Source organism: Theobroma cacao, chromosome 5 (genome assembly GCF_000208745.1).
Source record: "Theobroma cacao cultivar B97-61/B2 chromosome 5, Criollo_cocoa_genome_V2, whole genome shotgun sequence".
NCBI lineage: Eukaryota > Viridiplantae > Streptophyta > Magnoliopsida > Malvales > Malvaceae > Theobroma > Theobroma cacao.
The window spans coordinates 31,448,070-31,472,815 of NC_030854.1; the positions used below are offsets into that span (position 1 = coordinate 31,448,070).

At 32.6% G+C, this 24,746-nt stretch overlaps 2 long non-coding RNA genes and 1 pseudogene across 3 annotated transcripts; all 3 read right to left on the reverse strand.

The window, feature by feature from the left end:
* LOC18599466 lies at nucleotides 3,390-7,567 on the reverse strand. 2 transcript variants are annotated; one of them, XR_001927797.1, is made up of 6 exons: nucleotides 5,795-7,567; nucleotides 5,625-5,677; nucleotides 5,229-5,539; nucleotides 5,016-5,104; nucleotides 4,816-4,901; nucleotides 3,390-3,665 (listed from the first exon to the last, which is right to left on the reverse strand). It is a non-coding gene; the product is annotated as an uncharacterized LOC18599466 (long non-coding RNA). The 2 variants fall into 2 exon arrangements; XR_001927796.1 differs by having other exon boundaries at nucleotides 4,993-5,104.
* Nucleotides 7,629-8,458, reverse strand: LOC108661893. Its single transcript, XR_001927798.1, has 2 exons — nucleotides 7,893-8,458; nucleotides 7,629-7,770 (listed from the first exon to the last, which is right to left on the reverse strand). It is a non-coding gene; the product is annotated as an uncharacterized LOC108661893 (long non-coding RNA).
* On the reverse strand, nucleotides 15,712-21,725 carry LOC18599467 (annotated as a pseudogene).

The following is a 24,746-nucleotide window of genomic DNA, read 5'->3' on the forward strand; positions in this document are numbered from 1 at the left end:
TTAGTCTTGTTTATTCCTCCTTGTGGTTTACTCTACATATGAAGAGTTGTATATCCATTGCTAATAAATAAGAAAATCATGTCACAAATTCCAGACTTTAAGTTTTGGTTATTATTCCTCTTTGAAATGGTTGAATTTTAAAGTTCTAATTCATTCACATCTGTTACACTTTTAATATTTATCCCCCAAATTGCACCCATTAATTAACTCAAGTTGGATTGGCACACCCATCTATAGTTTTATTTAATATTTTAAACAAGGTCATAAATGGTAGGAGCTTCTTTTTTCTTTTTTTAAAAAAGGGTAGTAAATGAATGCTTGATTACAAAAAATAATCATAATAAATACGTGCTCATGGGTATATATCTAATGGGTAATCATTACCTTAAGCTTAAGGAGTAACTTATATAAATTTTTTTCATGCAAAAAAATATTTGAATTTTAGTAGATTTGTACATGGATCAAGTGACCCAATAGGTCCACTGGCTCAACTAGGTTTGGCCCGAGATTTGGGCAAGATTTTCTGGACTCAGGTCTGGCCTGGCTCAAGATTATTATAATATTTTTTTTGAAAAGCAAGATTATTATAATATTAATCAACATTATATTTTCATTTAATTTTTGTTTTAAAATTTTATTATAAGAATATATATATATATTTTTAACATTTTAATAATAAAAATAACTTAAGAAGGTTTAAATAGACAAGCTGAGCCAAAGCCTCAGCGTGAGACTTTTAGGTGCCAACGCATGGCTTGGGTTTAAGGACACCTCTAGATTTTAATTTTCTTTCTTTCTTCTTTAGCTTTTTTTTTTTCATTTAACATTCATAAGTAAAAAAAGATAAAAATGGAAAAAAATATTCATACCCACCCATTTGATAGCGTAGTTATCATAATCGGATCCGACAATAATCCATTCAAGGCTCCATCTCGGGTCAATGGAGTCATTCGCATTAATATTGGGTTAATAAAAATATTTTAAAATATTATATTATATAAATATTCTGCATAATTATATAAATGAAATACATTAACATTTAACAAAATTACAAATAAAAACTCTTTTTTTTATTTTGAGATTCTATATACAAGTAGAAATTTCATTAACACAACAACGCATTACTCAACATAAATGTCATAAATGTTATTTTCAATAGGAAATCAGTGACAAACTAAATAAAGCAACAAATTTAATCCACGCTCCTCCCCAAGCCCAACACTTGGACACGACCTACAAATTTACCCATGGCTCACGCACGTCTTGGAAACCACCCCTCTTCACTGACCGTTGGAGGATCCAAGCTCACCTCAAGGAGTTATGAAGCTTTAATGTATGGATGGGTTGGCCACAGGGAAGCCAAGCTCGGCAGTTGTAGGTGGTGTCCTACAAGATCATTTAGGCGTTGTAAAAGAGATACGTTCGATCATGCCCTCTTATTAACGAAAGTGATTCCAAAAATGTTATCTTATGAGCCAACAACAGTAGTAGTGCTACTTGTTGTAGAATGAAAATTATCTCCAACCTCGTGGAAAGCACCTCCATGTAAATACAGACCATGTAACTGGTCCCATCTTCCAACAAATTTCCTGCAGCAATTGTTCTTCCTTGAACATAGTAGTCTATACTTTCAGTCACTTCTGTCAAAAGATGAGCTGCTTCAAGCATCTGTTCATCATAGGGAACTAGAAGTGGTTAATCCAGAAAGTCAAATCTGTGATGTCAATTGCAAGTTGAGAAGTGAAATTTTTTTTTTTTAATTTGTTAGTAAAATGACAAGGCATTAATTTGAATCCAGAAAGTCGGATTTCAAACTGATAAAATCTCTTCAAGCTTTTTAAAAAAAATGTTAACTGATCAAACAATGGAAAATTAAATTGACTTCGGTAAAGAATTAAAGTGAAGGTTAGAAAATGGGACTACCATAGTCCGCGCCTCCAGACTTATAATCAAATATGCATGATATTCATCATCAGTCACTTCAGACAAATCAGCACTGTGACTGCGTGTGCTCTTGTGGTAGACAGTCCAAATTCCTTTACAACCAGTTGGTTCAACCTGCAGATGACAAAATTGTGCATGCAATGATGCAAGCACAGATGAGGTTTTCCAGCACTAAGATGTGATCCGTGTACCACTGAAAATGATTAGTTAGATTAACAATGGCAACTAGAAAAATATTTACATAAATGATATCAACAATTAAAATCTTAATCAGGAAAAATTCAGTCAGAGCTGGAGCATGGGTAGACCTCGGTAATCATTTCTGGACGAATTGACTGTCCTAGAACACAGAGGGCACCAGTCTTTCCATGGCCAGAACAGCACACCCGAAACATTAGCCAAGACTTGACTTCAGGCACAATAAACCCACAAATCATTTGGGGTAAAAAATTCCAAAGAAGAAAACGAAATAAATGCTATAAAAATGCACAATATACAAACACAAAGAGCTTGAAGGCAATGTCTAAGCTTGATAGTAGCCACATCCAGTCAATTGCAATAACACCAGTTTTTTTTTTTTCATTTTCCATGAACCACTTCCATGTCCATTAATCACTGAGGATTCAAGAAAAGCATTTTAACCCACAAAATAACCAGCTCATAACTACTTTGTTTGGCAATGCCAGTTGCATTCGCATCAGCATTAATCCTTAAGCCATATGAGAAGTCCTTCAAAGGGCCAACATTAATTAATGAGTCCCTCACTGCAAGCAAGAAAGTCTTCAGCACACATAGAGGGAGGGAAACATTTGTAGGGTAAAAGACTAAAAAGCAATAACCATAATTATGATGAACCATGCAGCATATGATATGTTGAACAAGTGTAATAAATAACAAAAATAGCATTTATCTCTTGATGGTAACTGCAGTCTAAATTATATTGAGACATCATGAACCCAATAACTAATTTCTCGAACCTATTACACAAACAAACTTCAGAACAACTACAATTTTAACAGATGAACTCTCAAGATGAGAAATCATGAGAACAGCAGCTAAAATCCACAGGAATGAAGCAATTGTCCAGTTTTTTACTTTGACTGCAAAGATAGAATCTTTAATACTAATTTAGATGCTCAATTGTTAGATAGATTTAGTCATTTGATTGTTCTATTCCCCAGGATAAAGCTTAAAGAAATCACCCAAAGGCCCTGTATTACTTATAGAATGGTACACCACCTTTGCTGACTCAGTGTTATTTGGGGGCCGAACCATACAAAGAAAGCTCTTCATTGCCAACCATAGTTTGCAAAGCATCAGAAGATGACCTTCGCAATCGCTTTTCCAGAGGGACATCACCTTCAACATCTCCAACCAACACAAAAACCTAAAACCCTTGTTAATTTGTGTTTTCTTTACAAAGCACCATGACCAACTCTGCCATGTAAAACAAAGATTGTCTACCAATTCAATTAATTGTGACATCAAACCCAAAAAAGACGCAGATATTATTCTTCAGCTTAAAAGGAAACTAAAATACAACAAAATACTAGTGAAAATCCAAATGACAACCAAATGAAAACACTTATCGCCCATCATAAAGAAGGGTCAACAGTAACAGTTCTCCAGTCTTTGTTGATAGCAAGGTTACATCATTTAGTAACCAAGTTGCACTAGCAGCATCAAGTTCTATGCGGAAATTTGATCTCGAAAGGTCTTGACTAAAATGAAAAAAAAAAAAAATTAAAATCAGCGTGAGAGGTCAAAAGCAAATGGGGACTTCAAAAGAAGCTAAAGCGAATAAAAAGCAAATTTTTAGGACCTGATTCATCAACATATAGACATATTACAACCACAACTAAGTCCTCTAGATTAAATTGCAACGAAGAGAGACAATTACTTTATATAATAGTTACAAAAGAAGATGGAAATATTTCCATCTCTCCAAGGCATCGGAGATCGAGAATATTAGATGCTAACACATTTAACCATTGTCTCAATAAATACTTTAAGAAAATAGACCACCACGATAAAGAAAATGTGAGGTAATTATTCAATCAATGTAGTGATCAGTCATTGTTGTCAACACAACAAGCAACTGCTGAAGCATACGCACGTGTCAAACAGCTCTTTCCCAAAATTCATCAGAGAGGCATATATGATCCAGTGACAAGCATGCTCACACATGAATGAGTACAGCCTAAGGCACTAATTTGACACACCAGAATATGCAATCCTCCACCTTTCTCACAGGAATTAAGTAATGCTGACAAGACACCTTGGACATGCTCTACCATCCTATGTTATCCATGCATAATCATGACTTATCACACCCTACCATATTCACCATTATTTCAAAGATTACTGAATGGCTGCAACCTTGAGGCGACATAAAAAACAAAAATGTCAAGAGAAGTCAAGATTAAATTCCAAGAATAAGTTAGATTAAGGTCTTTATGTGATGTCCGACCTATTAGGATCTCATTTAAACGATAATAAACATTATCAAGCCCTTAATTAAGAGAGAACATTTTTGGGATCATATAATGGTGCGTAAACTAGAAGTGAGATCCAAATTCTGTGAACATTTTGTGGGTTTTGGGTTTTGTTATTGTGCGGAGTGGTTTGATTTTCGATTGCTTCGATTTGTTCTTCCCTGTTGCCGGGTTAGCGATTGTTTGATACCCCCCAATTATTAATACAATATTTTGACTTATCATTAAAAAAAGTTCTTTCATCTTTTCGTCCCATTAAACAAGCTTATAAACAAGTTCATGGAACTATGTTAAACAAGCTAATTAATAAATTAGTTAATCATACTAATGAACCATAAATTATTAACGATACGAGTAGGATACGAGGACAACATACCACCATCACAAATACTTCATCATAAAAATCCTCAAGAGGTTGTACAAGCTCTGACTATATTTCAATGAAATCATCAACCTCAATACCTGCATAATAAAAAAAGTTAGGTTTCAAGGTTATTTAAGAAAACTGTTAATCAAACAATTTAAATAAAAATGTCATTTTATTGAACAGCACCAGGAGTCTAGTAATAAACTAACAATATGCCGGGGTGAATTTTGTTTTTAACAAACAAGAAAGTGTTCCATAAAGCCATCTCTTCATTTGTTTCTGATGCAGCTTTATTCACCTAATAAGATTAAATCAAAATACCATCAGAAGAGATTTCAAAATTTGCGTGTGCAATATCTCTATAATCAATCAAAGAATCTAAAGAAAATAACATTCTAAACCAAAAAAAAAAAAAATCTTACCGAGAATGAAAGTTCAGCATTTTTAGTTTTTCATGAGCACTTCAAAAGGAATCACTACTTAGTTATGGCAAATTAATGGCATTTGTAAACCACAAAAAATCAAAATTAGTTAGATCAAATAATCAATAGGGAAGAAAACTGACTGATTTCATAATTTTGTCAAAATACTTAATAGATACCATAATAATTAAATTCATCTTCCAATACTTCATAAAAAATGAGAAGAGGCTGGAGGAAACAATAAATAAGTATGCATACATACCATAACAGTAGCCACTGAAGTATAACGAAGAACGTAAGATAAGTTTCCACTACATATCAAAAATGAAAATAGCATGTAGAATAACGATTAGCTGTGACTTAAAAAATAGGGAGGCAACACATAATAACAATTACCTTATAATCCCAACAAACAAAAAAGGAATGGAGGGACATAATCCGGACATGACCTACATTAACAAAGCAGGGGGAAAAGAATATCCTTTTATAAATAACAAAATGTAGAAAACATTGCATATTTTTTTATATATGCTTCAAATTCACCATAGAAAGCAAGGGGAACGCACCATATAGTAAGACTTCGAATTCACATATTGGCACCATTATACCCTAATGTATAATAGGAATGCCACATTCCCGTACCTTAAAAGTTTATTATTTCCATAAGTACCATTGTGCCATTATTGCATAATAGGAATGCCAGGTCAAGTACTTTAAACATTTAATTTGCACCATTTTACCTTCAATCAAATAATAGGAACGCAACATATGCTCAGATTTCAAATTCAAATATTGACACCATTATACCGTAATGTATAATAGGAATGCCACATATCAAAACCTTAAAGTTTTTTTATGTCTGTGAGCACCATTGTGCCATAATTACACAATAGGAATGCCACATCAAGCACTTTAAATATCGAATTTGAATCATTATACCTTCGATCAAATAATATAAATGCACCATATACTAAGATTTAAAATTCACGGATTGGCACCATTATACCTTAATGTATAATAGGAATGCCACATGCTCACACACTTGATGTTTTTTTATTTTTGTAAGCACCATTATGCCGTTATTACACAATAGAAATGCTACGTCAAGTACTTTAAATATCTAATTTGCACCTTCACTTCTTCGATCAAATAATAAGAATGCATCATATACTAAGATTTCATATTCACATATAGGCACCATTATACCTTAATGTATAATAAGAATGCCACATGCCCGCACCTTAAGGTTTTATTATTTTTATAAGCACCATTGTGCCATTATTACACAATAGGAATGCCACGTCAAGTATTTTAAATATCTAATTTGCATCACCACACCTTCGATCGATTAATAAGAATGCACCATATGCTAAGATTTCATATTCACATCTAGGCACCATTTTACCTTAATGTATAATAAGAATGCCACATTTCCACACGTTAAAGTTTCATTTTTTCTATAAGCACCATCATTCCAATATTACATGATAGGAATGCCATGTCAAGTACCTTAAATAGGAATGCACTGCACGCTAAAATTTCAAATTCACATATCGGCACCATTATACCTAAATGTGTAATAGGAATGGCAAATGCACACACCATAAAGTATTTTATTTCTATAAACAACTATTGTGCCATTATTAAACAATGGATATGTTATGCCATGTACTTTAAATATCTAATTTTCACCATTACACTTTTGATCAAATAATAGGAATGCACCATATACTAAGATTGCAAATTCACAAGTGTGGGTTTATTTGAATATGATGTGTCTCATGATCTGTCTGAGTTGGACTTAGATTTTGCTTGGTTGTGTTAGCTTATCAGTTTTTCTGTTGATGTGAGGGATGTTTTTTGTGTTCTAGATAGTTGTGGTATGCATTTTGGATGTCAAGGTGATTGTGGGTTGAAATGGAACAGTGTGAGAGCCGCTTGTTCTTTCCATTTCGGTGTTTTATAGCATTTTGTGCGTTTTGAGTGTTGTTATTGTACGGAGTGGTTTGATTTTCGATTGCTTCGATTTGTTCTTCCCTGTTGCTGGGTTAGCGATTGTTTGATAACCCCCCAATTATTAATACAATATTTTGGCTTATCATTAAAAAAAGTTCTTTCAACTTTTTGTCCCGTAAAGCAAGCTTATAAACAAGTTCATGGAACTATGTCAAACAAGCTGATTACTAAATTAATTAATCATACTAAAGAACCATAAATTATTAACGATACGAGTAGGACACGAAGAGAACATACCACCATCACATATATACTTCATCATAAAAATCCTTAAAAGGTTGTACTAGCTCTGATGATAGTTCAATGAAATCATCAACCTCAATGTCTGTATAATCGCAAAAGTTAGATTTCAGGGTTATTTAAGAAAGTGCTAATCAAACAATCTAAATAAAAGCATCATTTTATTCAACAGCACTAGGAGACCAGTAACAAACTAAGAATGTACCGGAGTGAATTTTGTTTTTAACAAACAAGAAAGTGTTCCATAAAGCTCTCTCTTCTTTGTTTCTGATGCAGCTTCATCCACCTAATAAGATTAAATCAAAAAACCATGAGAAGACATTCCAAAATTAACAAGTGCAATATCTCTATAATCTATCAAATAATCTAAAGAAAATAGCATTCTAAACAAAGAAAAAAAAATCTTACCAAGAATGAAAGCACAGCATTTTCAGTTTTCCATAAGCACTTCAAAGGGAATCATTGCTTAGTTATGGCAAATTAATGCCATTTGTAAGCCACAGAAAACCAAAATCAGTTAGATCAAATAATCATTAGGGAAGAAAACTAACTCATTTCATAATCTTTGTCAAAATACTAAATAAATGCCACAATAATTAAATTAATCATCCAATACTTCATAAAAAGTAAGAAGAGGCAAGAGGAAACAATAGACAAGTTTGCATACTTACCACAACAGTAGCTATTGAAGAATAACGGAGAACGTAAGATAAGTTTCCACTACATATCGAAAATGAAAATAGCAAGTAGAAAGTAACGATTAGTTGTGACTAAAAAATATAGGGGGGCAACACATAACAACTATTACCTCATAATCCCAACAAACAAAAAAGGAATTGAGGGACATCATCCGGACATGACCTACATTAACAAAGTAGGGGGAAAAGAATATCTTTTTATAAATAAGAAAATGTAGAAAACATTGCATATTCTTTTATATGTGCTTCCAATTCACCATAGAGAGCAAGGAGAACGCACCATAGAGTAAGACTTCGAATTCACATATTGGCATCATTATACTTAATATATAATAGTAATGCCATATTCCCGCACCTTAAAGGTTTATTATTTCCATAAGCACCATTGTGCCATTATTGCACAATAGGAATGTCAGGTCAAGTACTTTAAATATCTAATTTGCACCATTTTCCCTTCGATCAAGTAATAGGAACGCACCATATGCTTAGATTTCAAATTCAAATATTGACACCATTATACCATAATGTATAATAGGAATGCCACATACCCAAACCTTAAAGTTTCTTTATGTCTGTGAGCACCATTGTGCCATAATTACACAATAGGAATGCCACGTCAAGCACTTTAAATATCAAATTTGCACCATTATACCTTTGATCAAATAATAGAAATACACCATATACTAAGATTTAAAATTCACGGATTGGTACCATTATACCTTAATGTATAATAGGAATGCCACATGCTCACACACTTAATGTTTTTTTGTTTTTGTAAGCACCATTGTGCCGTTATTACACAATAGGAATGCTACGTCAAGTACTTTAAATATCTAATTTGCACCTTCACGCCTTCGATCAAATAATAGGAATGCATCATATACTAAGATTTCATATTCACATATAGGCACCGTTATACCTTAATGTATAATAAGAATGCCACATGCCCGCACCTTAAGGTTTTATTATTTTTATAAACACCATTGTGCCATTATTATATAATAGGAATGCCACGTCAAGTATTTTAAATATCTAATTTGCATCACCACACCTTCAATCGATTAATAAGAATACACCATATGCTAAGATTTCATATTAACATTTAGGCACCATTATACCTTAATGTATAATAAGAATGCCACATTTCCACATGTTAAAGTTTCATTATTTCTATAAGCACCATTGTGCCAATATTACATGATAGGAATGCCATGTCAAGTACCTTAAATAGGAATGCACCGTATGCTAAAATTTCAAATTCACATATCGGCACCATTATACCTTAATGTATAATAGGAATGGCAAATGCACACACCATAAAATATTTTATTTCTATAAACAACTATTGTGCCATTATTAAACAATGGATATGTTATGCCATGTACTTTAAATATCTAATTTTCACCATTACACTTTTGATCAAATAATAATAATACACCATATACTAAGATTGCAATTCACAAGTGTGGGTTTATTTGAATATGATGTGTCTCATGATCTATCTGAGTTGGACTTAGATTTTGCTTGGTTGTGTCAGCTTATCAGTTTTTCTATTGATGTGAAGGATGTTTTTGTGTTCTAGATAGTTATGGTATGCATTTTGGATGTCAAGGTGATTGTGGGTTGAAATGGAGCGGTGTGAGAGCCGCTTGTTCTTTCCATTTCAATGTTTTATAGCTTTTGGTGCGTTTTAAGTGTTGTTATTGTACGAAGTGGTTTGATTTTCGATTGCTTTGATTTGTTCTTCCCTGTTGCTGGGTTAGTGATTGTTTGATAACCCCCCAATTATTAATACAATATTTTGGCTTATCATTAAAAACAGTTCTTTCAACTTTTCGTCCCGTTAAGCAAGCTTATAAACAAGTTCACAGAACTATGTCAAACAAGCTGATTAATAAATTAATTAATCATAGTAAGAAACCATAAATTATTAACGATACGAGTAGGACACGAAGAGAACATACCACCATCACATATATACTTCATCATAAAAATCCTCAAGAGGTTGTATTAGCTCTGATGATAGTTTAATGAAATCATCAACCTCAATGCCTGTATAATCACAAAAGTTAGATTTCAAGGTTATTTAAGAAAGTGCTAATCAAACAATCTAAATAAAAGCATCATTTTATTCAACAGCACTAGGAGACTAGTAACAAACTAAGAATATACCGGAGTGAATTTTGTTTTTAACAAACAAGAAAGTGTTCCATTAAGCTCTCTCTTTTTTGTTTCTTTTCAGGGTTATTTAAGAAAGTGCTAATCAAACAATCTAAATAAAAGCATCATTTTATTCAACAACACTAGGAGACTAGTAACAAACTAAGAATATACCGTAGTGAATTTTGTTTTTAACAAACAAGAAAGTGTTCCATAAAGCTCTCTTCTTTGTTTCTGATGCAACATCATCCACCTAATAAGATTAAATCAAAAAACCATGAGAAGACATTCCAGAATTAACGAGTGCAATATCTCTATAGTCTATCAAAGAATCTAAAGAAAATGGCATTCGAAACAAAGAAAAAAAAATCTTACCAAGAATGAAAGCACAGCATTTTCAGTTTTCCATAAGCACTTCAAAAGGAATCATTGCTTAGGTATGGCAAATTAATGGCATTTGTAAGCCACAGAAAACCAAAATCAATTAGATCAAATAATCATTAGGGAAGAAATCAATTAGATCAAATAATCATTAGGGAAGAAGACTAACTCATTTCATAATTTTTGTCAAAATACTAAATAGATGCCACAATAATTAAATTAATCATCCAATACTTCATAAAAAGTAAGAAGAGGTAAGAGGAAACAATAAACAAGTTTGCATACTTACCACAACAGTAGCTACTGAAGTATAACGGAGAATGTAAGATAAGTTTCCACTACGTATCGAAAATGAAAATAGCAAGTAAAAAGTAACGATTAGCTGTGACTAAAAAATATAGGGGGGCAACACATAACAACTATTACCTCATAATCTCAACAAACAAAAAAGGAATTGAGGGACATAATCAGGACATGACCTACATTAACAAAGCAGGGGGAAAAGAATATCTTTTTATAAATAAGAAAATGTAGAAAACATTGCATATTCTTTTATATGTGCGTCCAATTCACCATAGAGAGCAATGAGAACGCATCATAGAGTAAGACTTCGAATTCACTTATTGGCATTATTATACCTTAATATATAATAGTAATACCACATTCCCGCACCTTAAAGGTTTATTATTTCCATAAGCACCATTGTGCCATTATTACACAATAGAAATGCCAGGTCAAGTACTTTAAATATTTAATTTGCACCATTTTACCTTCGATCAAGTAATAGGAATGCACCATATGCTCAGATTTCAAATTCAAATATTGACACCATTATACCGTAATGTATAATAGGAATGCCACATACCCAAACCTTAAAGTTTCTTTATGTTTGTGAGCACCATTGTGCCATAATTACACAATAGGAATGCCACGTCAAGCACTTTAAAGATCAAATTTGCACCATTATACCTTCGATCAAATAATAGAAATGCACCATATACTAAGATTTAAAATTCACGAATTGGCACCATTATACCTTAATGTATAATAGGAATGCCACATGCTCACACACTTGATTTTTTTTGTTTTTGTAAGCACCATTGTGCCGTTATTACACAATAGGAATGTTACGTCAAGTACTTTAAATATCTAATTTGCACCTTTACTTCTTCGATCAAATAATAGGAATGCATCATATATTAAGATTTCATACTCACATATAAGCACCATTATACCTTAATATCTAACAAGAATGCCACATGCCCGCACCTTAAGGTTTTATTTTTATAAGCACCATTGTGCCATTATTACACAATAGGAATGTCACGTCAAGTATTTTAAATATCTAATTTGCATCACCACACCTTCGATCGATTAATAAGAATACACCATATGCTAAGATTTCATATTCACATTTAGGCACCGTTATATCTTAATGTATAATAAGAATGCCACATTTCCACACGTTAAAGTTTCATTATTTCTAAAAGCACCATCGTGCATTATTACACGATAGGAATGCCATGTCAAGTACCTTAAATAGGAATGCACCGTACGCTAAAATTTCAAATTCACATATCAGCACCATTATACCTTAATGTATAATAGGAATGACAAATGCACACACCATAAAGTATTTTATTTCTATAAACAATTATTGTGCCATTATTAAACAATGGATATGTTATGTCATGTACTTGAAATATCTAATTTTCACCATTATACTTTTGATCAAATAACAAGAATGCACCATATACTAAGATTGCAAATTCACAAGTGTGGGTTTATTTGAATATGATTTGTCTCATGATATGTCTGAGTTGGACTTAGGTTTTGCTTGGTTGTGTCAGCTTATCAGTTTTTCTGTTGATGTGAGAGATGTTTTTTGTGTTCTAGATAGTTGTGGTATGCATTTTGGATGTCAAGGTGATTGTGGGTTGAAATGGAATGGTGTGAGAGCGACTTGTTCTTTCCATTTCGGTGTTTTATAGAATTTTGTGGGTTTTGAGTGTTGTTATTGTACGGAGTGGTTTGATTTTTGATTGCTTCGATTTGTTCTTCCCTGTTGCTCGGTTAACGATTGTTTGATAACCCCCCAATTATTAATACAATATTTTGGCTTGTCATTAAAAAAAGTTCTTTCAACTTTTTGTCTCGTTAAGCAAGCTTATAAACAAGTTCATAAAACTATGTCAAACAAGATAATTAATAAATTAATTAATCATACTAAGGAACCATAAATTATTAAAAATCGAGTAGGACACGGAGACAACATACCACCATCACATAAACTTCCATCATAAAAATCCTCAAAAGGTTGTACTAGCTCTGATGATAGTTCAATGAAATCATCAACCTCAATACCTATATAATCAAAAAAATTAGATTTCATGGTTATTTAAGAAAGTGCAAATCAAACAATCTAAACAAAAGCATCATTTTATTCAACAGCACTAGGAGACTAGTAACAAACTGAGAATATATCGGAGTGAATTTTGTTCTTAACAACCAAGAAAGTGTTCCATAAAGCTCTCTCTTCATTTGTTTCTGATGCAGCATCATCTACCTAATAAGATTAAATCAAAAAACCATGAGAAGACATTCCAAAATTAGCTAGTGCAATATCTCTATAATCAATCAAAGAATCTAAAGAAAATGGCATTCTAAACAAAAAAAAAATCTTACCAAGGATGAAAGCAAAGCATTTTCAGTTTTCCATAAGCACTTCAAATGGAATCATTGCTAAGTTATGGGCCTTATGGCAAATTAATGGCATTTGTAAACCACAGAAAACCAAAATCAGTTAGATCAAATAATCAATAGGGAAGAAGACTAACTGATTTCTTAATTTCGTCAAAATATTTAATAGATGCCACAACAATTAAATTAATCAGCCAATACTTCATAAAAAAAATGAGAAAAGGCTAGAAGAAACAATAAACAAGTTTGCATACTTACCACAACAGTAGCTACTTAAGTATAACGGAGAACGTAAGATAAGTTTCCACTACATATCAAAAATGAAAATGGCAAGTAGAAAGTAACGATTAGCTGTGACTAAAAAATTTATGGGGGCAACACATGATAACAATTAACTCATAATTCCAACAAACAAAAAATGGAAGGACATAATCCGGACATGACCTACATTAACAAAGCAAGGCAAAAAAATATCTTTTTATAAATAAGAAAATTTAGAAAACATTACATATTTTTTTATATATGCTTCAAATTCACCATAGAAAGTAAGGGGAACGCACCATATAGTAAGACTTCGAATTCACATATTGGCACCATTATACCTCAATGTATAATAGGAACGCCACATTCCTGCACCTTAAAGGTTTTTCTATTTCTATAAGCACTATTGTGCCATTATTGCACAATGGGAACGCTAGGTCAAGTACTTTAAATATCTAATTTGCACCATTTTATCTTTGATCAAGTAATAGAAACGCACCATATGCTCAGATTTCAAATTCATATATTGACATCATTATACCGTAATGTATAATAGGAATGCCACATACCCAAACCTTAAAGTTCCTTTATGTTTGTGAGCACCATTGTGCCATAATTACACAATAGGAATGCCACGCCAAGTACTTTAAATATCAAATTTGCATCATTATACCTTCGATCAAATAATAGAAATGCACCATATACTAAGATTTAAAATTCACGAATTGGCACCATAATACCTTAATGTACAATAAGAATGCCACATGCTCACACGCTTAAAGTTTTTTTGTTTCTGTAAGCACCATTGTGCCGTTATTACACAATAGGAATGCCACCTCAAGCACTTTAAATATCTAATTTGCATCTTCACTCCTTCAATCAAATAATAGGGAATGCATCATATACTAAGATTTCATATTCAAATATAGGCACCATTATACCTAAATGTATAATAGGAATGCCATATACTTGCACACTTAAAGTGTTTTTGAGTGTGTAAGCACCATTGTGCCGTTATTACACAATAGGAATGCCTCGTCGAGCACTCTAAATATCTAATTTGCACCTTTACTCCTTCAATCAAATAGTAGGAATGCATCATATACTAAGATTTCATACTCACATATAAGCACCATTATATCTTAATGTATAATAGGAATGCCACATGCACACGTCTTAAGGTTTATTATTTTTGTCATCACCATTGTGCGATTATTACACAATAGGAATGCCACATCTAGTACTTTAATCATCTAATTTGCATCATTGCACCTTTGATCAATTAATAGAAATGCACCATATGTAAAGATTTCATATTCACATATAGGCACCATTATACCTTAATGTAGGATAGGAATGCTACACATGCCCACACTTTAGGGTGTTATTATTTTCAAAAGCACCATTGTGCCATTTTTACACAATAGGAATGCTATGTCATGTATTTTAAATATCTAATTTGCACCATTATACCTTCGATTAAATAATAGGAATGCACTATATGCTCAAATTTGAAATTCATATATTGGCACCATTATACCGTAATGTATAATAGGAATGCCACATACCCACACCTTAACGTTCTTTATGTCTATAAGCACCGTTGTACCATAATTGCACAATTTGTAAGCCATATCAAGTAGTTTAAATGTATAATTTGCACTATTATAACTTCAATCGTATAATAGAAATGTACCATATACTAAGATTTCAAATTCACACATTGACACCATTATACCTGAGTGTATAATAGGAATGCCCAATGCCCACACACTTAAAAGTTTTTTCTTTCTATAAGCACCATTGTGCCATTATTACACAATAGGAATGCCATGTCAAGTATTTTAAATATCTAATTTGCACAAAGTACACCATATAGGCACCATTATACCTTATTGTATAATAGGAATGCCATATGCCCACACCTTAAAAGTTTTATTATTTCTATAATGCCCACACCTCAAATTCACATATCGACACCATTATACCTTAATGTATAATAGGAATGCCACCTATTCATTCTTTAGTCACATGGGTTGCAAGAACTTATCCTCAAATGAAGTAGAAAGCATCTGGAATCGCAAGAACTTAGTCACATGGGCACCAACATGTAATTCAGCCCTTGAAAGAAGCTTCTGTCCCTTCAAACTTTGTCTTTTTTTGTTGAGATTATTCCAAAGCCTCTTTTGGACGAGTGTTTGACGTTGCCATCATTCAAGGAATTCCAACAGGATGTACTTGAGTGTTGGAGACCTAGTGAGTTTTGCAAGGTGCTGGTTCTCCACTACAAGTATGTTTATGGTTTGGTTTGGGATTCACTGGAATTGGATATTTGATTTGGCTAATTTTTGTGTTGAAGCGTAAGCTTCATGGCTGCAGCTGAAATGAGTTGAAGTTTGCACTTTTGATATTGATTGAATCATATTTGGTATTGATGCGACACGATCTTTGATTGTAGGTTGAACTGATGTATAGGATTTGTCATGAACCCTTATTTTTTTTTTTGTGGAAAGGGTTTTTTGTATAGGGAAAGGTTGGGATACTTTTGTTTTGTGTTATTTTTGCAAAGCCTAGACTTTAAGTTGATATGGGTTAAGATAGTAACTTAAAATCTAGAGCTGATCTTGTTTTCTTACAGGGAATTGTTTATTCCTTGCTGATGAATGAAATGCTTAATTTTCAAAAAAAAAAAGAAAAATCTAGCAGAATAAAAAAGGAATGAACATATTAATGGTTCAATAAATACCTCAAACAGTGTGAAGCCTAATGACAAATTACAGAGTAAACCTCAGCTAGATGAAGTTAAGACCTTTCAACTATAGAAATGGTAGTCAACAATCATAGTGTCTAAAAGATGCCTAGAATTTTAACACTAAACTAATTGAATAACAACATATTCTGATGTTGTATCATCCATGATTTCTTTGTAATTCTTTGTACCCAATCACTAGCTACACCTAAGCCAAACAGCATTAGATAAAGGGGCAGGGAGGGAGGGTTTGAACAAGGTAAAAAGCTCATTATATCGAAAATAATTACTACAATATACACATAAATTTACAACAAAAAAATTGCAAAAAAGATGGTAGTACTAACCTGAATATTCTTTTTTTCATCTGAAACCATGAGACTTAATGTACCTCCGTCAATTAAAAATTCTGTTGGAAAACAATCATGGGAGCCAAATCCTTGGCCAATAAGCTAAGTTGAGCACCCTGTTCATTCCTACTAAGAAAGTATAAGCTGTTGTGAACATCACCAAGAAGGATAAAATTCTTGACCTGCAGTTGATTTATACGTATTAACTAAAGAATGCATTAAAATGAAGCGAAAAAAGGCAAAAGGCTACCAGGAACCATTTTCAGTCTGCAAAGAGTTTAAAACTGCATCTATAAAAATTAAAATAAAATAAATAAGATGGACACAAATAAAGTCAGATTGGTATCCAGGCTTTTCACCTAGAGCATGTCATAAAGATACTGAAGTTAAGTAGCACTTACTATATTTAAGCTCTCAACGTATAATGGTGGAGCATCATAAAATAATTATGCAGAATAATTTTAGGACCAGAAGCTATCAATAGATGACCTTGAAGGGAGGCTAAAGCAGATATAGCACCTTTTAGTTCCTTTGAATAAACCTCTGACACCTAGAGAAGCTAAAATTCAATTTATAACTTCAATGGAGATGACAAACTTCATAAAGCAAAAAGTAGAATAGATTTGGATTAAATAAGTTGACGTATCAGATAATCCAAAAGTACCAAATTCTGAGGATTATCAGTGTTGCTTGCAATTGAAAACAAAATCACATGTCCTCTCGCTGCAACATCCTCTTCTTGAATGTAAGCAATCCCAACAGCCAAAAGGGATTCATTATCTTTTGTGGTGGTATTCTGCAATAAAGCATTGCATAAATAGAGATCCTTTTGAACTGCAAAAGGGAAATGAGATATCCCAAAAAGGACTTGCTAATTACAATTAGAAAATATCCATGCCAGATTCATCCTATTTCTTCTATTGCCCTTCAAGCCAATACTTATAAATTTGTTCCATCTTTTTGAGAATGAAGAATAAATTAAGCTATGAAGTGTGATACATTCATTATAGTCTCTTTTAAATGCTAACTTTGATAGAAAAGATGCTTGCTGTAAGACTAACACAACATTGTGCATTTCATCATTCATCTAAACTCCCCCTCCTCCAGCAGCATGAAGCACATAAAGCCAAGACTAAAACAACCAGAACAATGGAAAGAACCAAACTTACAAACAGAGTGACCACTCTCACAGTTACAGCATTTTCAGAACTCTGCATTGGTATAGTTGCCTTACTTTCCCAAGGACCACCAGATTTTTAGGTTCCAAAATCCAAACCTCGAACTCATCCACTGTATATGTTCAGTGCAACTCATCAGAACTCAAGTTATGATTGTCCATCTGATGGCCAACTTCTTAATGAACCAGTGACAACAGCATTTGATTAACTGGCTTATGAACCTGCAATTATCAGTGATTAACATGATACTTCAGGAAACAATGCCTCTCTCCCCCGCTTTTTTTTTTAAAAAAAAGGATTAAAGATGAAGAGCTCTCGAAAACCCAAAAAGTAAATATATAGAGGCACTAAATCTGTCCTACTTTTATCACTTATACAAAAGAGGCAACCTGGCATTGAAAGGCATCAAGTTTGATAAAAGAATATAAAGACAACTTCATAATTAAAAGTTCATTGAAGTACAGTGCACAAGCTTAGGCAAATTTTACTCCCTAGTTAAAATTCAATTGAAATACATGTATAGCCTCTGATAAAATGCCCAATCACTGGCAGCTAAAACTTTAAGAAGAAAATGAGAAACCATGACCTGTTCATTCTTTAGTCATGATACGTGCTAAAAAGTATAATAAATCTAACCAATTATTCTGAGTAGGAATTATGAAATCAACAGCGTGTTGCTAATAGCATGCATGCATGGTTGCAGAATTCCAAAAGCACAAAGTTTGATAGAATGAATAGTTGTCAACAATGGAAGTTCATTTTCAAATCGTTGGAGGCCAGAAAAGACACAATCAGCATGCCAGTTCTATCCATATGTAGACTATATTAGCTTGTAAAGGTTTAAATAACAAGCACTGTAGATAGTAGTATCATACCAAAAAGAAATAAAGAAGAGGAAGAGTGTATACACTTACAGGAACTGAAACTATAATTGGGTAAAGATTCCTCTCAGCAAAGTAAGTCAGTTGATGTGGAGTGCCCCTCAGTGGAATCTAACCAAGAGATAAAGTTTCTAGTAAGTACAATGACAGAAATAATTTACGAAAAAAAGTGAATTTCTTATTCTTGTAAGGTGGGTTAGGGATCACTTTTTGCACTGGCCAATAGTTGTCATAGTTTGATGCAGATGGCATTTGGAAAATCTTTAGAATACCCTAGAAAAATAAAAAATGCAAAAAAGAGTTAGCGCTTTTAGCCAGTATGCAAAAGCCTGTTGCTTCAAAATATGAAAGTACCTAACCTGCGATGTAACATTTATGAACCCATGATTACAGCTGACATTATGAAGAACAGTGGAAGCAACAATAGATCCATCACATAGCTGCAAAAAAAGAAAACAGAGTAAATGAGAGAAGCACACTTGCTCACATAATATTAAGCAACAATTAAGGATGTGACTTTGTCAACAAGTTGGCAGTGTTTTAATATTGATTCGATTCATAGGGTCGTAGATAAAAAATCTAGCAAACATCTTTCTAAACTAGGCAAAATATTAAAGGGCATTTAAATTATTATTTTATTAATAAAAAATGAATTTGCGAAAGAAGATTAAGACAAGGTAGCAAAAAAAAAAAAAATCATCAATTCTCAGACAGGCCAAAAGTCACTCATTCTAATTTTACCAAGTATTTAATCCACAGTCAATTTGAGTCTATTTAAAGAATCACATTTCAAAATTATGCAAAATTTTATGAAAAAAATGAATCTATCTTTAGACCATTAAATTATTTATATCTCATTGTATGAAAAACTACATTTCTGCCCTGTGGATGAACTCAAAGCCATTCTCTGACTACAATAAACCAACCTGGTCTTGAACCAGAGAGGAAGAACCCTTGAGAACCACTAATATTCTTAAAACTTGTAATCCTTTGTGATAAGGTTCCATTTGACATCTCCTCCCTCATGTAAGCATCCAAAGGGGACATGAATAAATCTCAAATTCCTAAGCCTAGAAGCATTAAAATTGCTTAAGCCAACAGAATTTTGTGCAAAAACTGAATCCTCAACTTTAGAACCATTTTCTGAAGTTTCAAATAGGTAAGCATGATAACTGTGATTTACAGACCATCTCTGCATGGCCAACTCAACAACCTTCAGGTTCTGAACATTTTTTTTTCTGCCTTGGCCAGTCAATTCTTCAGAACTTTTATTAATCACTTTCTCAGAATCCCTAGAAGATTCCAGTGTATAGGCATCGACAAGGTGGGTTCTTCCAGATGCAAACTTTTCCACAGAGAAAACACAATTGAAATTTGGCACATCTAATATTTCAAGAGCATCACTCTCATAACAAATGACACAATATATATCCCCTTGATCATGTGGCCTGCCATCAGCACCGTCAATGGACTCCCTGATGCTAGTGGAAAGCCATGCATTGGTACTTGCTTTGCAGAGCCATGGCTCTGGACCTTTATCATGATACAATGTACAGGCAGATACCATTTTCTTTGAGCCTTCAAATGTAGTTGGAGTGTTTATAGAAACAGTGCAAGTAGCAAGATCTGAAACTCAAGGTTAAGCATAAAATCAACAAGAAATCCAAGAATGGAAGCAGTAGGATGCTGTACAGCTTTGTAATACAGTAAAGACAAGAAGTTATGAAGGGTATAGGCCATGGCAAGTAAACAGATTTACAAGTTATGCCCACATTCAAAATCATCTACGATGAAACATACCTCCAACAAGGAGCAGAATGCTTCCATCAGTCATTCTTAGCAATACATAAGGATCAGCAATAAAAACAGATATCACTGTAGAACTCTCAGAACCGGGGCGAGATTCAGAGTTTGGCAATGGAATACTCAGTTCTTGAGTCATAAAAGAACCACCCAGAATTCAAGCACCACATTTGAAGACCTGGATAACTTGACGCCTATAAGTGAACATAATCAGACAAGTACAAGTTAAAAGTAGTGTTTGATGCATAATATCTAATATATTACATGGCTAAATGGAAATAGAAAGGGGAAAGACTGCAATGTTCCAGCACAGAGTTCAAACCTATCAAGCAAGAAAACTCTCTACTGAATAATGGTAATATTCAGTAATTAGCCAAATTAGACAACAATGCCAACTCACTTGACGTTACTAAAAACTCTCAAGACTATACGTTTGAACATAAAATTAATTTAGACCATAAAATGTTTAGTGGGCATGCAAAAGTACTTAATGTGAGAATGGTATAGAAAGGATAAAAGCAGACAGCATTTACTAGCACCCCTTATAAACTATAAATCAAGTAAAAGCACAATATCAACCAAAAGAAAAAACCTAAATGTACAGCATCATTATTCTAGAAAATTTGACAACAAACCAAGGCAATAAACTAATTTCCTGTAAATACAGACCATGTAACTGGTCTCACCTTCCGAACAAATTTCCTGCAGCAATTATTCTTCCTTGAACATAATAGTCTACACTTTCAGTCACTTCTGTCAAAAGATCAGCTGTTTCAAGCACCTGTTCATCCTATGTACACTTTCAGTCTACTAAAATGTATAAGAAATTATTTTAAGTTACAGAAACTTGCTTCAATAAGTTACGCAACATTCCAGGGTTCTGGACCAAGTACTGTTAAGTAAGTCAATGGATTCATAGTCCCGGCTCCTACCTGTCATGGCAAACAAAACCTTAATGAAACAAAGTGGAAATTGATGAGAATCTAAAAATCAGAGGCGAATTTTTGCCAGAAAGAAAAGTAAAAGAATCTACATCGTAAAAACAATTACCTCTGTGTTGCTGCATTGCATCACTGCACGTCCAACCGACACCCAATAGTCCTACAAATTTAGCAACAATTAAACTGATTTTCGTTGCCAATAAATAATTTAAAACAATAGTGTAATAGTTGAATGATGCTTACAAAAGCAAAACAAGTGTTGTGAAACTATAGGTTGAAAGAAGCAGCACCTTAATGAGATGTTTACAAACGACAGATCAGGATCAAATTTGTTGAAGATGGGAATTCTCATGCAGCGAAGCCCTTTAGATATAGTGAGTCAGGGACTGCAGGACAGGACCAAGAATGTTGTTATGAATAAGAGCGTTCGCTCTTCAATGGCAGAATTGCAGGTTTGTATAAAATTATTTGAGATCGCTATTTATGTCAATCCAATAAAATTTCATAGCTGTTGTGTAGAGAAAATACTGTTAAATTCACTTATTCTCTTTTGCCTTTCTTTTTTTTTTTTCCCTGGAAAAAATTGGATTTCACTTAGACAAAAGAGATTGTATAATCAACCAAAGATACAATGAAAGGAGAACAAGACGACCAAAGATTAATGAGCCCAAACTGAGCAAAAATAAATAAATAAAGTGTAATAGTAACAACAACAATGTAAAAAATTAGTTAAAAAGAAATGTAGGTCCTCTTTTAAAAAAAGAAAAAAAATGAAATGCAAGCAGCAGTAGTAGTTCATGGAACCTGGAGTCTGTGAATAGATTGTTGAAATGTGAGAACAGAAGCTTTCTGCTGCTCGTCGCTGGCGTTTGTCGAGGAATTTTGTTGAATTGAAGAAGTGTTCACCGCAGAGGCGGTTGTTCGACTGAAGCAGCGGCGGGGGCTCAACGGCGGTGGAGCCTTGAGAAGGATAGCGTTCGGCTTAGCGACGCGCAAGAGAGAGATGGGAAGCGTGGGGCTTGAGAGATAGCCATGGCTCTGACTCTGGCTTTGTGTTCTGAGACTTGGGTTTTGAAGGAAAATTATGTGGGGATGCGGTTTTGAATTTCACCTGAGCATCTAGTAACGCTCAATACTCAATTAACGGCTATTTCACGTGCTTTTGAAAATTGAAAATGACAAAGTTTTCATATTTATTAAAAAATAAAAAAATAAAAAACCCCTTACAATGCATGAGGTTTTTTTTTTTTTTTGTATTTTATCAACCGAAAAAGAAATTGTCTCAAAGAAAAATTGGAAAAAACATAACCATATCTCATTAATGTTTTCATTCTGTAAATTTTATTAAGTTTTTAAATCCTTGTTAGATTTGTTGTTTTAAAATGTAAATCTTTATTAAATTAACTCTTCTCCGAGATGAACTTCTAAAGGATATTATTATATGAGATTAACCTCAAAAGGATATTTTATTAATTTTTTTGTGAGTTAAATATAGGAAGAATTATTTACATTGAATAGATTTATATTTGTACAAGAGTCCAATAATATAAGTCTATCGCTAAATTTTATAGCAATATCTCCGTCCCCTCCTTTTTTTTTATCTTTTTCATTTTTTGATTAAATAATATTATTGTTTACTTGCTTTTCGGTATTAAAATATACTGAGCATCAATATTACAAAATGTTTTCTAAATTTTAATATAAAATACTAAAATTAAATATTTTTAAAAAATTTAAATCCACATAAAAAATTGTTAAAATTGTGTTAGTTATACAAAAAAAAATTAAACAAAAAGAATCGAATTGAGAAAGAAGAAGTAATAACTTAGATAAAAGGTACAGTTCAACAGTCCCAGGGATAATTTTTTTCTTGAACGTTTAATACTGTACGTAAATGACTTTAACCTCCAAAAGTGTATTAGTATTATATGCTTAATGCTTTTCTTTTTCTATTTTGGGTAATTTTAATTTAATAATGGGTTACACATTAGGAATAGTTATCATCTCTAATGATTGCAGCATTTAATTCCAAATAATTAATAATAATATAACTACAGACAAATTCCAAAAATCATATGATTCTTTTTTCTTTGATATGGATTAAATGATTTTATGAATTAAAATTAATTGACATAATCTAACAATTGTATTTTTGGATAGTAAACAATAATAATATATAAATTAATAGTAAGAATAATAAAATAATAGTGTGACAATCTGTTTAAATTGATTTAAAGTACTGATAAAAAGGGCACAAAAAAGAAACTAAAAATCAATATACCATAAAGGATGGGAGATGATTATCACTTAGTGTATAGTCTAAAACCTTATGTAAGGCAAAAAAAATTAGAACTCCTTGTTTGGTTATTATTTGTTGATCATAGTTATTAATTTTTTTTACCTCTCATTTTCTTTTGAGGATAATAATTTTTTCAAAATATATCCAATTCATATTATAGAGACAGCAAAAGTCAGCAAAATCATAGCATGTAATCTGTTCATCAAAACAATTAATTTGGTGTTTACAATAAGAAATTAAGGTTAAAAAAAATCAAGTGAAAGAGAAAATAACAAAAAACTTTAACTATGTCAATGGCGGTTTCATTTAATAAATATTAGGTTGGTATACGAATACATGAATAAGAAAACATCAATAGTAGAAAAAAAAATCCCGAAAAAATGGTAGTTATTTGGATCCTTTAACCCATTTTTAAAAATTTTTATATATTCTTAGATACATGAGAAGATATAACCTATTGGGTCAAATCCTGTGGATTTTATTAAAATGAAAATTTAGGAGGAGACTAAATTTCAAACATTTCATGTTTGGATTAATTTAGATTTGATTTCCAAGTCTAATAAAAAAAAAGATTTGATTACAAATTTATTTAGGTTCGCATTTTGATCTTTGGACTTGAGATGTTCAGATTTGAATGAATAACGTTTTATACATCAAATCTCATGGGTTTATAACAAGTTGTATGGAGCTTTCTGGGCCGAGTCAGTTTTCGGCAACTCTAGTGATTCAAAAAATGATCACTTGCCCAACAATATAGATTTAGGCTAATATTAGTTGTTAACTTATCTAAGATTGAGATTTAAGATTTAATTAAATCCCTGCTCCCCTTCGCACTTTGTTTGTATTATGGGGAATGTGGGG